The following is a 15,980-nucleotide window of genomic DNA, read 5'->3' on the forward strand; positions in this document are numbered from 1 at the left end:
TGCGTTGTGATGTTTGCCAGGTGGAATTTGGGGGTCGTGCGAACGTCACCCTTGATCCCCTCCCAAGAATGCTTGCGCCCTTTTCTCTCAAACCTTTCGCAGGGCCACGAAGGGTCGCATAAAAATTTCAGGGCACGCGTGAACTTTGGGGGATTCATTCAGAGGATTTTGGGAAAATAAGGACCTGAGTCAGATTCGATGACTTGAGAATTTATCTTCTCTTCCTTGGAGAGACGTAGTGAAATCATAAAGAGCAGCAAAGAATCTGCATCCTAACAGGGCAAAGGTTTTCATGTTTTAACCTCAAGAGGTCTTCAGCGTTTGATCGAGGAGATAAATTAAATATTGATACATAAAGGAACTAATGACTTTGTACAAGGTTATATAACAGTTCCCAAACACCAGCCTAGACATCAGACTTAGCATTCATATGTAAGACTTAACTATAAGCAGGAAAATAATTAAAGAAGACATTAGCTATTTCATCTTCATTCCCTAATGGCAAAAAGCTCATTCACTGATAAAATAGATTCCCAAAGAAAGAAACCAAGTTGCCGTTTGTCTTGAGAATGACGCTATAGCCGTCAAAACTAGTCGACAGCAAATAAAGGTTTGTGGAACAGTACTGGGTTTTTTGATTCACCATGAAAATAAAATTTTAGTAACGATTACTAAAATAAAAAATAAAAACAAAGAAACATATAATCCCATTAAAAATAAATTAAAATATTCGCAATATTTCACACAACTTGATGTGCATTCATTGAGAGGGGAAATTTGGCATTAAACCGCTAAATGCCAATCTTAGAGAGAGAATAAAATGGGTATGGAATGTCCTAAATATGACGTTATCAATTGTAGTCACACAACAATTCAACTGCCCAAACTTATCGTCGATACAGTGATTCCTTCATCATTGCAACATACGTCAGAATTCAACAAAATAGCATTGCATAGTATTGCATTTCTAAACCACACTTACAATGTATTTTGCCAGCGTACAGATCATATATAGATTAAAACATCACGCCGAGGTACTTTCTGCATCAAAAATTACCATAGAGCGAACATCTGATGGAAATCCAATTTCCGGAAGTATAAAGTTCTTCCTTCACTAATATTATGGCTATCATTGCGAGATGACAAATGATAATCGTCTATAAGTGACAGAGGCTGTTTCCGGTCTGAGGTTATCACGGGAATAAAAAACCCCTGACCCACAACGGAAGCTAGGAGCAACGGCTACAAAAATATTCTATCTCTTGAATATTCACCGTCGCTTCGAGAGCCACATTTACATTACCCGAAAAGAAAGTTCTGAATGCCTTTGAGTGCATCTATAAAAATATCAAATAGAGTAGTTCTCACTGATTTGATCGCGATCGTGAAAATGCGGTCAATTTATAGCTCAGACTAGAATGGTACCATTAACATGTCCATTGAGATAATGGCTGGAATATCTCCACGCGATTAGACGGAGGACTAAAGACTGGTTCCTTCAGCGACCGGTTTTCTTCTTCGACATTAATTTCTAACGGCATTTAGTCATTAGAATAGAGATTTAGATAGAGGAAGAGAAAGTAGAAAAAGGGAAGGATCCATTGCGCCAGTTTATTAGGACAAGTACACTTCATTCATCGATAAAAAATTTCTATTCGCGAAAATTTTTTAATTTAACTTCATTACATTTTGACGAAAAGCAGCCCTCAGAATTCTATTAACCATCTGGGTTGGAGTCGATACTAAATTTAAAAAAACAAATATGGATGCACATTTAATAATATTTACGTGTCTGTAAACCTTGAAATTTGAGAAGATATTTCATTTTAAAAATTTAGGAAATCATAAGTAATTTTTAGAATGAAATTACCGTCTTCCATTTCACCGTAAACGTTCAACGCGTCAAGTTAGAATGAATTAGAATGTTAAAAGAAGAATTACTTTTTTGCTGCATCAACAGTTGCACTCGTGAAAGGGAAAGTTCACACAGAAAAGGGCACCACAAAGAGTTTTAACAGATGTTGAATATGAGCAGTAAAGACTGCAGTGGGTATGTGAAAGCCGGAAAGTGTATTATGATTGTTCAACGGTTATGGGTACAACTTGGAGCTAGATCCTGGCCAATTCTCCGTTAACTGATGCCATGGATTCCAAAAATCGGCACAGGTCTACTTGAAATGCATTATAGATGAATAGATTTTATGTATGATTACGGGGCTAATAGAGGCGTTTCCTTGATTTTTTCATGAAATGATATCATATTGAGTAGCTTTGTATTCATATCAATAGTCAAAGTTATGGCTTCGGAAGATGCACATAACAATAGTTTTTCTCAAAACTTTGCACTATTCCGAAAATTTACGGCATCGATTGTGCATCTCGCTTAGTACATATTATATATTTATTCTCACAAATGCACCTGATAACAGAAATTATTACAAGGGGAAAGATGTCTTGAAACTTTTACCAGAGCAAACGTAGGAAAATAGCTTAAGCTTCCAAATGGAAAAGAAACGACTTATTTTTTTATATTTTTCTTAAATATACGTAAAACATGACATGGGTATAACACTGGAGAATCAAATAAATTTAGTACAGACTGTCACGCATACAGAATGGAGGAACACAGAAAATACGGTAATATACTACACTTGGAAGGATTTACGACCATGTTTCCAAGAAGAGAATTATTCCAAGGGACTAGCATCTCTCCGCACATGAGAACTGATAAGATGCACGAGAAGATAGGCTAAAGATTGCCACGGCGGAGATGACTATCTGGAAAGGCGGACCGCTCGGACCATGGCGAAGGGAGGCCAAAGGGAAACGTCTCGGTAAAACTGTTTACAGCGCCAGGCGACGGCAGGATGGGAAAACCATCGTAATCAACTCGTGGAGACGACTTCGCGAACCACGAACGTCGAAGCTGAAGACAAACGACAACCGCAAAGAGAGTTATCGGCATGAATTCGGTTGCCAAGCTACCGATCTCCTTGGTAAGTACAGATGAATGGACGAATTTCCGGAGGCTCCAGTAAAAATCATATGTCCTCTCCATCATGACTCTCTTTGCCGAATGGTTTTTTGAGACAGCGGAATGAAATACATTACGAGATGACCCAAGCGAACGAAAAGGCCGCCTCGGGCAAAAGAAGTAATACAGCGGGAAAGGTGGTCGTTGGAAGTACGTGAAGACAGGTAGGGACAAGGGCACAGGCGGAAAAAATACAATATGTCATGATGACAACGACCGATTAATTATTTTTCGGCATCGGCAGGAGAGTATGGGAGTGAATCGACAGAGCGAGGAGCACGGTCCGAAAATAGAACTGGTTGAAAAAATAAACGGCCGATCAAAATTATCGATTCAAATAAATCCCTTTCCATTTCATTTTATCGCAACGACCCGCCCGAGGTTACGAACGTAGCACACGGAAACGACTGAATGAATAAGGACTGAAATTTGAATTTCAAAGCAAATATATCGAGAACTGATTTATATTTCTTCTTCTTTTAGATATCATTAATTTTTTCTTCCTCACGACATTGTCTATTTCTTCCCTTAATAATATAGTTAGGATACAACTCTCGAAGCAGAAAACTGGGAACACAGAGAAAAATCTCACTAAGCCATATAAATGCTTCATTCTGGCGCGCTATAAAATCAAAGAACTCTTCTCCTAATCCTCTTTCTTTGTCATCTAAATTCGCTTCATATACTATAGTAAAGGGAAAAACGACATGAAGATCAATCAACAAGTAAATAGAGTCATGGGAATTTACGCAACTCTTACGTAAGTGAAGTGAGGAGTAATATGATATGATCACGTTCTTCATCTTTTATGATGGCCAAGTCCTTTGCTACATGAAAGCTGGCAGATAAGGTAGGATGTGTGAGTTATAGAATCAACAGTAGGCTAAGAAGAGAGACCATTTATAAAAATAATTTAACGCAGACGACACATGAGACAATAACGCATGAGGGTGAAGATAATACCGACAAAGCAGCATATATATATTGCATCAGCACAAATGCGGAACATATAGGTGGATTTTGAGGAAGGAGAAAAAACGTGAACGGGCGCATAATCAAGGGAAAATTGAATTTTAAAACAGCAACGGGTGGCACGAGCCATTGCTTTCCATTGACACTTTGTCATCCAAGCATTTTTGTGACCAAAAGATAAATTATTTTGTCCCGTAACGCCCTATGAAAGGTTTTCAAGAGCATCAATTCTTCTCTTAATGCTAAAAAAAATATCAGGAAAGGACACCTGAAACCTTTATAGAACCTGACAATAATTACAGGCATTTTAAACAAGTGAACAAGTTCCTGCCTCAAAGGTAACATAAATTTCCGTTTATTAAACGTAAACTAAAGTTATGGTAAGGTATGCTTTTTTTCGGAGGTCACCATTTTTTAAGTTCACAGGTGGAAATTGAAGGATGAAGAGAAACCCGGAGTCGCCATTAGCCTGCTCTTGAAAAAAGACAAAAAGGGGACCACCTCTCTTAAACGGTACAAAGTACTTCTAAAAAAATGATAATAATGGGTTTGTTCAAATGGCATAAGTTCATCACAGGTTACGAAGAACATCTTAATCTAGACTTGACTCTCGCGGCCGTATTCATAGTTGCCTTAGTAAGCTACTAACGCCAAAGCAGCGTTATAAGTAGTAGCATACTAGTAAAACGGTATTAACAATAAGCTTAGTATGCTACTATCTTAGTAGCCGGCTCTTTGTTGCTCTCCGGCTTTGTCTAAGGGAGCTACTAAACATGACGGACCGTTGTGGATGATTGACTCCGGTTCTATTTGTATCCTCTTACAGATGTTTTACGCATTTGTGCTAAAATGGAACACGAAAAACCATTCTTCAAGTAAGGCGGTAAGTTTCAGCGGAAATCCATGAATACGGCCGTCGATGTTTAAGATTGGGCAACAAAGTGCAATTCGAAAATTTCCTCCACGCGAATCACGTATGAGCATACGGAAATATCTTTTTTGATACATCGACGCATGAACTTGGGCACGTGCATGACAAGCAGTGATCATTCTCGCCCATGTCTGCATCCGACCGAAAGACCTCGGACGCCGAATGAAAGATGACCACGGATGGCAGCGGGAGGGAAGAGGTGGCTTAGAGTGGGGGAGGGATTTATCTCCCATCCCCCTCCACAACTAGTCCCCATCGCATCTTCTAAGCCAGACGTTGCTAAATGAGCGAAGATTATTCACCACTGATGGGATAAGAAACACTCGACAATGGAGGATTTGACGAAAGAACATTTGGCGTGGCAGCATTTGACGAGGAGCCAACAGAGTTATTGCCGCACGTAAAGTTTAAGTGCATGATTATAACTCACGTCGACTAAGACAGAAATGGAAGCCGCATCAAACAGTATTGCGAAATACTCCGCTTTCTTCAATAAAACTCTACATAAAGATGAAGTAAGTTTCATCTTAATGAAAATCTCAAATATACGGACTTTATGGACTGAAAATAATTTTTTTTCTAATTTTTAACTTATGTTAGTATTATCTGGTAAACACCATGTAAACATCGACTTACCTTGGCGATTCTTACGTTGAAGCTTGTTGCTACTGATGGCAAATATAGAAACGGCTATTATACGAATCCCTTTTAAACGAAAACTTTACTACGACGATATTGATAAGGTGCGTCATCTTATAAAACCCTGAAAATGAAACTCGAGAAACCTCACCGCATAAATATCCTATTTATTAACACAAGAATATATCCTTTAATCAAAGTCAAAATACTTCAAAGGAGTGAGAATTGGAATGAAAAAAATTAAAAACAAATACATTTATAACTATTGAAAATTTTGCATAAAGAATATTTGCAAATCTGCGTACTAAATACCTGAATTTCAGTTTTTTTGACATAAACGGTCATCACGAATGAAATCAGTATATTTTACGAAAAGTACGAAACAAGTAAGCAAGTAAGTAACAAGTACAACTTGAAAAAAATTTGAAGTACTGAAGTCAAAATGCATCCGTGGAGTGAAAATCGAAATGAAAAATTACGTAAAAAACCTAGCCAATGAAAACTACTGGAAAACTTGCAAAAAAAGAAAATTTTTTACCGGAATACTATGAACACAAATTTCGATTTTGGTCGTCAGCGGACCTCACGCATAAAATCAATATATTTTAAAAACCTTGACGAAAAGTAAGAAACAAGCACTTGTTTTGAGTTCCACACTAATACCGGCACATATTTAAGTTCATGAGCATAACTCAAGATGACTGGGAAAAGGGATTGCCGTCTGACAGAGTGTTGCGAAAGCTTCATCTACCCTTCATAAAGAGGGAATCCGCAGAAGGAGCAGACACTTATTTGAAATGTGACGCCGATGCCTCGGAATTCCACCTTGGAGAAGGAGACGAACGCTATTCCTCATGTCCCTCGCGGTTCAATGCGGACTAATCAACTGATTGATAGTCGAGCACCACGGGAAAATTCTCAACGCGTGCCGTGCACAACGAGTGGAATCCCGGGATGAATACGAAAAAGAAGTCCCAATAATTAGGGGGAGAGGCTGGCAGCTGAAGTGATTCCTGTCGTTTCAGGGAAGGTCAATGGAGTAGCAAGAGGAGAATGGCTTGAGTGAAGAACGATGGACGGAGGAAAACGTGGCATTGGCTCTCTTTCTAGCCATTGCCTTATTTCAGAGATCGGTAACCCCTCCGAGTCGTGGGTTGCATGGGTTGCGGGTTAAAATTGGTACGGCCACTTATATTAGCGCATATGCGTGAATCGTTGCGATAAAAATATCAAATCTATGATTTATTCTCTAAATTCAAAGAACAAGCTTACTCCCGAAAAATATCATCCTCTTGAGTGCTAAAACCAGATAGTAAGAAGGTATACGGGCACTTAAAGCTTCAGCTGCCAGAAACCAGATGCGGTCCATGGGAGACTAATTTTTAACCGAATAGTCACGGCTCAGATGTACGGTGGAGCCTCCAGGGTATCAAAAGAAAAAATTTCGAAGTTCTCTAGAGAGGAGCTGTCCCTTCCCCCCAAACTGATTGTGCGTTATTCACAAGTTTATGACTATGTCTCTTATCTAACCGATACAAGCCTAACACTCAGTGATTGAATTATACGGCCCGAACTTGATCCAACTGATACTAATAAGAATGTATGAGTAAAATACAAAATTGATGCCAAAACATACTTTGACGAAATACTAATTACTTATATTAAAACAACGGAGCAGTAAATTCGAATGAATTTGGCTTGAAATTAAAGTAATAATTATCAAGTACACAGAAATTATGAGAGCCCAACACAACGCCGAAAAACATCGAAGAGAAAAGTAATGAGGTCACTACTTTAGAGCTCAGAAACAACTATGGGCATGTCGATAAGTGAAATGGTTTGCGATCAATAAATCTCCCACACGATTCTTGAATATTCATTCCCTCGACAGGCCAAGGAGAGACTTTCCGTCCAAGGCAAGCAAAAAAACAAGGAATCGTCTGCGAGGGCATTGAAGCGACGGCATGTAGACATCACACAACATTGAGACGGGAACCCAAGAGGGAGGGAATTGTCGATGAGGTGAAGTGTTCCATTCAGATTAATTAGGAAATCCCCTCACGTAGACACAAACAAATCTCAAATCCGTAGAACGCAATTTCAATAGTTTATAAAAAAATCCACAGAGGATCTCAGCTACCATCAGAATGCTGATTTAGAAGACAACGCGACGAAGCTGAGGGGAAAAGAAGAAAATGTATGCTTCTACTGAGCTGCCTGCTCTGAATGTGACACATTCTTTTTTTCTCTTCTTTTTATTGCCTTTGAATACCAATTTTATCAATTATTTTATATCTTTTGTTTTCAAATAAATTTTATCATTTTTGTATGTTAATTTTACAAAATTATCTCAGATGATTTAAATTTTCCAAATCATTGTTTTTTTTTATATCGTATCGAATTCAATAATTATTGTATCACATTTTAAGCAGATCGCTTTTAAATATAAATAAGCATTACCCATTCTATATTACATGTACTACCTATTGATTTAAAATTCCAATGCATAAGGTCTCTTTTCCATTTTCACCCAGTACCATAATTTTAAAGTTTTTAGTCATTTATTTATTTAGAAACTTATTAAATAACTTTGAGTTAAGGGGAAAAGGGGGCCGGATTGTGGCTTCACCTGGGCCTGGTTAAATAAAACCAAAGTAAGTAAGTGTTGAGGGATACTACCAGTAGTCCACGTATTTCACAGGAGGATTTAAAGCAATTTGGCCAGGAAGCGGAAGAATAGAAACTCATCGCAATCGTTATCGATTGGTCACTTCACTCTTGAACTTATCTGGAAGGTAACCGATGATCAACCGCACTTCAATGCGGGGCGGATAAAAGTCAGAACCCAAACACCCTTTGACGACACCGCGAACCATAGATACGGTTCTCTGAGGGTGGTGGCGTAAGAATAGAACTGCGAGAGGGAGGAAACTTGGCAAGCCAAATTCCTCGGCCCAAAAAATTAAACAAACACTGATCAACCAATTAAAGACATAAACTTGGATATTTTTTATTTGTAAGTTAATTACAGTAGGACTTCGGAGACACAATGTGACTCAGTAAAATTAAAAAAGTGAAAAGTATCAAAATAAGACAATATACGCAAGTTCACTGCAAAAAGAACTAGATAGATAGGTATAGGTACCATATTCATATCCTGTTCAGCTTGCTACTAATAAAATGAATCCAGAACATCAGTTTCGAATGTTTTTAGATTTCATCAATTCAAATGCTGAGGAAAGTCGCTTCATATTTTCAGCTGTACTTTTTTTACCTAATATTCATTGGATTTCGCGCATTTAAAAGAATATTAGCATAAAGCACATTCAATTACCTGCCACGATACAATCTCAATTAATGGAAAGTCATTTGCGGTGATCCCCAAAAAGTGAAAACGTGTACCTTTAGTAGATAGAATGTCAAGTCAAGATATCCTAGTCAGGCCAAAATAGAGCTTTCAAGTGAGTTTTCACGGAGCGTGGTGGCCTTGTAATTAGAGCGTTGAGCTTCGAATCGAAAAGCCCCGGGTTTAAAATTAAAACTCCAAATACGAGCTAAGTCTTAAAACTGCCACTACAAAAAACCTCGCGTTGCGAGGAGGTCCTACCAATGAATTGGTAGGAAAGGGGGCCTACCAATATGCCCTGAATAAGTTAAAATCACACGCCCACGTATTAGGACGGGGAGAACTCTACTCTTGTCTATTGTAACTAACGTTAAGGTAACAGCACTAAGTGATAGCGTGAAAGACATCACAATTTTCCGGGATAAGAAAGGATATTTTCCTCAATTTTTACTCAAACAATGGGTGTTTTGGCACTCAACCAAGTTCCCATAAAAGAGGCAAGACTGATACATGCTGAGGACAATTCAAACGCAGTCACCAGCATGTCAACGATAGAAGGAATCAATAATCATTTAGACTCAAATATAAATCAGTATTGTTTTATTTTGCGCGATATTGAAATAGGCTTTGATTCCGTATCAAAATGTGCTCGCAGCCGCATAACCTTCCATTCTACTTCTGATAACACTCTCAGGTCACACAAAGAGCACGAAGACGATTTATAAATGAGATTCATCAAGGACTTTTCAAGCTGAAGTTAACAGATTGCTTGAACTCCAAATATCTTTGCCTCCAAACAGGTTAATACCTCATTCGAATATTGTGCAAAGAATCGCAATGTTGAAACTACTTAGATATTTTGATCGCAAAGGGAGATTTCCTTGACTGAATGCACACTAAGGTAAACTTATTTTTCATTCACTTCTATCAGTATCACCTTCATCCAGACTTCAAGACGTAAAACCAGCCAGGCATTCTATATTTAAATTTATTACCTTATTTGATAATCAGCCATAAAGACGTAATATTTTGTTAAATGTAGAAAGCAACTGGGATTTTTCAATGGAAAAAGTACCACGGACGGTCTTTTAGGATTTTGTTCTAGATTACATGAAGGACTTAGTAATAATTTTAAAATAGCTAGTTAACTTATTGACACCACAAAACTTTTGTATAAAAATTGCACTTGTGAACTGCATAAAATATTTGGATTTATTTATTGTTGAAAATGTCAATTGGAAGCTTCACATTACTATGATAAAACAATATATGATTTCAATGTCAAAAAAATTCTTTCAATTAGGATATCTGCGTCTTTTATCCGTTGTTCGCTGAATTTATTTTGCCGCGGTACTCTCCAATCTGCAATATTGCTTCACTTTGTTGTAGCACACATTTTTCTAATATTCAGTCATCACATAATGTTCAAAAGAAAAGTGTTAGAATGGTTCTTCACAAAGGGAAATCAGAACTTAACTTTGCCCTTTTTAAAGTGCTTATTATATTAACCTTGATACATTTATTGTTCATAGGGTACTTAAGATTTTTTATAACATAGGGGAAGATGAAATTAAGCCAAATGAATATGCAAGTAAATCAAAAGATAAATTTGGCACTAGAATACCGAAGCCAAATGAACAAAACTTAAAACATTCATACAAATGCACGTCACGGTGAGGGCGCGAAAACTATTCATGCCCTCACCCTTTGATTCAATTGTTTCCTCTGAGAGCGCTTTCCTGCGAAGTGTAAAGATGAGGCTATTTTCTACTACCAGAGTTATTGAGTTACAAGGGCATTCTTTGATTTTACAGGCATTGGTTAAGTTTATTGTTATTGTTTTGTTTAAACTTTAGCACCAATTTTATTCATATACCTTATAAGCTTTTTTATAATTCTATAACTACTTGGACACATTCTTTTTTTTCTGTGAGAGTAATTTGAAGTGAAAATTTTACAAACTTATTACAAATGAAGGGATTCTTTCCCGGTTATTAATTGCGTGAAGCTTTCTCGGGATTTCCACCGATCTAATTCGATGTATATTATCAATCTCCACCCTGTGTATCGCTTATTACTTCACCCTGATGACAATGGGCGAATCGCTCATTGAAAGGGGGATACACAACGATTTACACCGGTGTAAAAACCGAAAACACTTCACGCTTTTAAGGTCGTTTTACACGGGGCACGGAATTTCGTAGGTTTGCAGCACTGCATTAATTTATAAAATGGTGTGGAATTGTAAGAATGCATGAACGAAATTAGAACAGGGACTATTTTGCCATCTCACGTCCACGCATTTTCGCATTGTGTTCTAGCAATTAACCGCTTTACACGACGAAATTTTGACTGCGCATTCGTACAAACATTAGATTGTGCAAGTACGTGCCCCGTGTAAAACGGCCTTTAATGAATTCTGCCTTCGCACTACAATGGATGGCCAACCGACAACATTATTCGGTGGACTAAATTCCTAATACAATACTGAGTAATATGTAGTATTATGTAAAACAGAGGAATGAAGTTTATATCACTGTAAAATAATAACTCATCTCAGAAGCAGACAAGGTGGAGGATTCCTTCGTGTCAGGGAAGTGCGTGCTATGGAGTGGCCTTGGGTGCGAAGAAGAGTTTAGTGGCGGTGGAGGCTGAAGGAGATGTGGGAAAAGGGGAGAGGGCACAGGAGATGCGACCACGGACGAAATGGAAGGAAATGAGGCGGAGATCTCCAGCGCATACAGATACGAGAAGCCCGGCTCAACATTAGCATTCTCGGAGGGGGATGTCGCCGAGCCGAGAAGACGACAAACTGCGCACTTCCGACGGGAAAACACGCAAAAACGCAAAAAAAAAGTCTCGTTCCTTTATGATTTCAGCCGTCAGAAAAACAAAGATAGGAAGTGGCAGCATTTCACACTACACATTTTATTTCTAATTGCACGCTACGCCGCCACTGTGTTGCTGTTGATGAGGCATATCTGTAACGAGGAGTGCTATTACAACAAGCGCGAGAACAATATGAGTGGATTTTAAAATGCTTAATATTAATGAGAGGGGGTTCGCTAACATGACCTATTGTGTTCCATCGTTGTTCTAGCATCATTTTCTTCTTCGAAAAATCACTAAATGAAGTAATTGATAAACTCTTGTACGAAAAAAATGAACATACCGGCAGCCTGAGAAATCATACTCAATTTTGTTTCCCATAGCGTTAATAGAACCGTATGAATGATAATCCCGAGCCAAAAATTAAAATTACGATGAAGACGTTCCGTTTATAATGCAAAATTACGTCTTAAAAAGCACACCGCTCATTCTAAGATTGAAACACACAATTTTTTAATTCGAAAAAGGTGACAAAGTCTTTCCTGCGGATGTTAAGCCAACAGAGCCTCAGATCCAAATTAACGAACTGGAATCTGAGTTCAATATTTTACACAGAAGAGAAATAGAAAATTTAATAGAAAAAAGAGGCACAGATAGAGAGACGGACATTGACTGGAGGTGTTAGCCAAACCCAACCTGGATTCATAGAGGAAAGGGGAATTAATTGATTCGTAAATAACTTAGGTCGCACCCGAAGTGCTCTTCCATTAAAAGAAGGTGAAGAAATCTTTAGTCTCCCACCTTATATATCGAAACCGATACTAAAATTTTATGAGACATTTTGTATCGATGCAATTTCTTGCTTTACTTCGTTTGTGTAAAGCTGTGCAAAATCATTTTGATCACTTTATATAACTAATAGCTTCATAGATGTTAAAATTGAATAAGCAAAAACACACGTATCCCTCTTATTCAAACTCGGCCTCGAAACTGAAAGGTTTCACCTCGGCCGCAACAAATACTCGTTTCCGCATTGAATGCTTTTTCACGCCAACAAACAATTGGATGGCGAGAAATCGTGGCTTCATATCGCACACCTTCAGGCCTTGGGTGGGAAGGAGAGTAGAAAATGCAGTTCCAATTCGTGAATGTGTTTGGCACCCCATACAAACGACGAAAGGTAAAATTAAATGAAGAATAAGATAGAAATTCATCCGGTAAATTAGGAAAATTCATTATTTTCCTCATATAAATTGATTGTTCTAGAATAACGGTATTTATCTATAAAAATCTGCGTCAGTACGATGAAAAATGAAAAGGGACACGCCGCATATGCTACAATATGGAACAGAAGTAACCAGGAAGAGAACTCGGGTATATTCACGTGAAATTTCATGAAATAATTTCAGGAGAATTTTCCTGCAAAAGCGATCACATTCTTTAAAAAGATACACAATAAAGAATAATAGGTTCATAAAACCTAAAGTAAAGACACAAATTTATGGCCGATTGATGTTTATAATTATTCATTCTTGAGCAATCTTTTCATTCTGGGGCAGGGATTCCACACACAAATTTGAAACAATAAAATAAAATCTTTTCCACCACGAGAGGAATAATTACATTGAGAATATTATATATATATTATTGAGGGGAGTATAGATAAATACCAAAATGGTTGAAATGAATTAATCAAATCCCAGAACTACAATCTCGCAATAACTAGGAAAATATCAGCAATGAATTAAGCCATGAGCGTTCGCTTGCTCAGTCCATACTAAAATCCTGCAGCTTTTGTCGACACTTTCTCAATCTCTCCACCACTTTTTGCAAAGAATGGTTGTCATTATTTGAAAAAAAAATTGCAACTTTTTAGCAAAGTGAAATGTTTTTTGATCAAATTCATCATCTGAATGTCCCCATTGGGGACAGTAACATTAAAAAATGGCAAAAATCACATTAAAAGGTGCATTTCAGACGTCTAAGGTGTTGGTTTACGCAATCAGTTTTCAGCCAAAATTAAATTGCATGGAAAGTTTTAAAAGCTTTGTTTTCAAATTTGACGGTGAGTGGACAAAACCTTACCCTAGCAACGCAAATTGCGTCCCTAATTTTATTTCGAAGGATTTATTGAAAAACTCGGAGCCAAAGAAATTAGCACACCCCGGACAATAATTTTCTCAACGCAATAAAAATGGTGATAAGGTTGAACGATCTTCACGGCTAACGCAGATTTTCGAACGCTATTTCTCGATGACAACTCGACTCAAGCGTGTCCAATTAGATGAATGTCACTGTCCAGCTCCGTCAGCGAATCGACTTCCCCGCCATGCCATTAGGATTCTTAAAGTGAGCTGAGCTTTAGCTTAGCAAAGCCCTTTCCAGGTCTCGCGATTTATATCGCGACGTCTGACCGAGTGCTCTGACGCTACGCCAAATGTAAGTTTTATTCAGCGATTCTTCACGGTGCTCGCATACGCTTCCCTCCGCATTTGTCCGCACCCCCTGCAGCTCGTCATTATTCTTCAACGGCGAAACATCGAGTCATTTGCAGAATGAAATTCCACTTCTGTACCCATTAGAATAGCGAGGGGCATTATTATAGCTAGAGAGCGGAGATCAAAGGAACACGACCTATACGCGACGCTTGCTGACGTACTCTCAAGAAATATTCGTACAGCTATGGAGAAAAACAAAGAGTATATTTATCTCCGGAATGCGGGTTGATTGCACAGCATAACACTGAGATCAGAGGAAACAATAAAAGTGGAAAAAAGTGCCTTCCTACTGGAATCACCTTCGAGGTGATACAGATGAGAAAATAGCTTATGTGATTCCCTTAATCGAAAGTTTAGGAGTGAAATCTCATTATAAAGTGGATATTGATTCCATTATGAAGTTTTCACATAATCTAGAATTATTAGGACGTCGTATAAACTTGCGCGGACTTCTAGGAACTAGCTCTTCTATCCCCGACCCTTTTATCTATGAGAGTGCTGCTAAGAAAAAATAATTGTTGTTGATATTCGTACAATCCTGGCGGATCATACATTTGATTACTAGAGTTAATAGGTATGTTCCATCATTACCTTTACCAGTTGGTTCCAAAATCAACAAGGGCCATTACAATTTTCACCAGAGGAGTTCATTAATGACATTGCTTTTAGCTGGTTTGTTCCGATTGCGCATACGCATCACGCCTCGTGAGGCGTGTTACCCTAGTGGACTAGAGCAAACTCCTAATGAACAGAATTTGATGCTGATATGAATATTTTTGCATATGATCGACCTAAATCCCAGATACAATCGATGGTCACGCCTAAATCCCAGATATTAAGAGAAAACCTCTAGTTTATCCCATGATGTGCCAAGGTGCTTTCCATAAATTATAGATGATTTTTCCCGCATTCAGTACTTTTTTCCGCACGTCCACTTTTTCAACGATCCAAAAGGTAGTCGCACCCGAAGAAAATCCTGAAGATGAAATGAACGATTCGATTGATCGAATTATCACTTCCAAAATGAGCTTGTTTCTATCGTGTGCATATTTTTCACGACTACAAATGCATCGATTTATGACGCTTCAGTATATAAATTGCTCAAAGAGCATACAGAAACTTTCATTCACAGCAAAACCCAAATGACTCTTGAATAAAACTCCAAGAAACACAAAATCGTGTTATTATATACACTATGACGTACGATTTTACAATAACTTGTTGAAAAAATATAAGCTGCGTCGTAAATATTAAATGGAATATGAATTAGAAAATGATCAACCAAAAGTTCTCCTACTCACTGAGTAACCGAGGGCAGAGGGACTGTAATATCTTCTCCTCATACCAACAAGTAGACATGACAAACACAGGGAAAGAAAAGGCATAAATTAGGAGAGAACAATGGTGGTTACAGAGCCTGTACCAAAAAAAACCTCTACTTCGCTAAGACTCCTGACGCAAGAATGTGAAGCACGGCGATTGAAAAAATAAAAAAAAAAATAGTCAAAGAAATCAGCGGGAAGTACGGCGTGATTGATTCTCTACCCATTCGCTGGGAAAGAATTTTTTTAACAATCCCTACCCTCCGATAAAGATTATTTTAAGGTATTACGGCTAGATATTGGAAAGTTGGAACTACGCAAAGACGCAGTAAAGATGACGATGTCTACCAAAGCAAGCGATGAGAGTGACAAGGAAAAAAACAATGAATGAACATAGGGGAAGAAATGT

The sequence above is a fragment of the Ischnura elegans genome, chromosome 1 (genome assembly GCF_921293095.1).
Source record: "Ischnura elegans chromosome 1, ioIscEleg1.1, whole genome shotgun sequence".
Classification (NCBI taxonomy): Eukaryota; Metazoa; Arthropoda; class Insecta; order Odonata; family Coenagrionidae; genus Ischnura; species Ischnura elegans.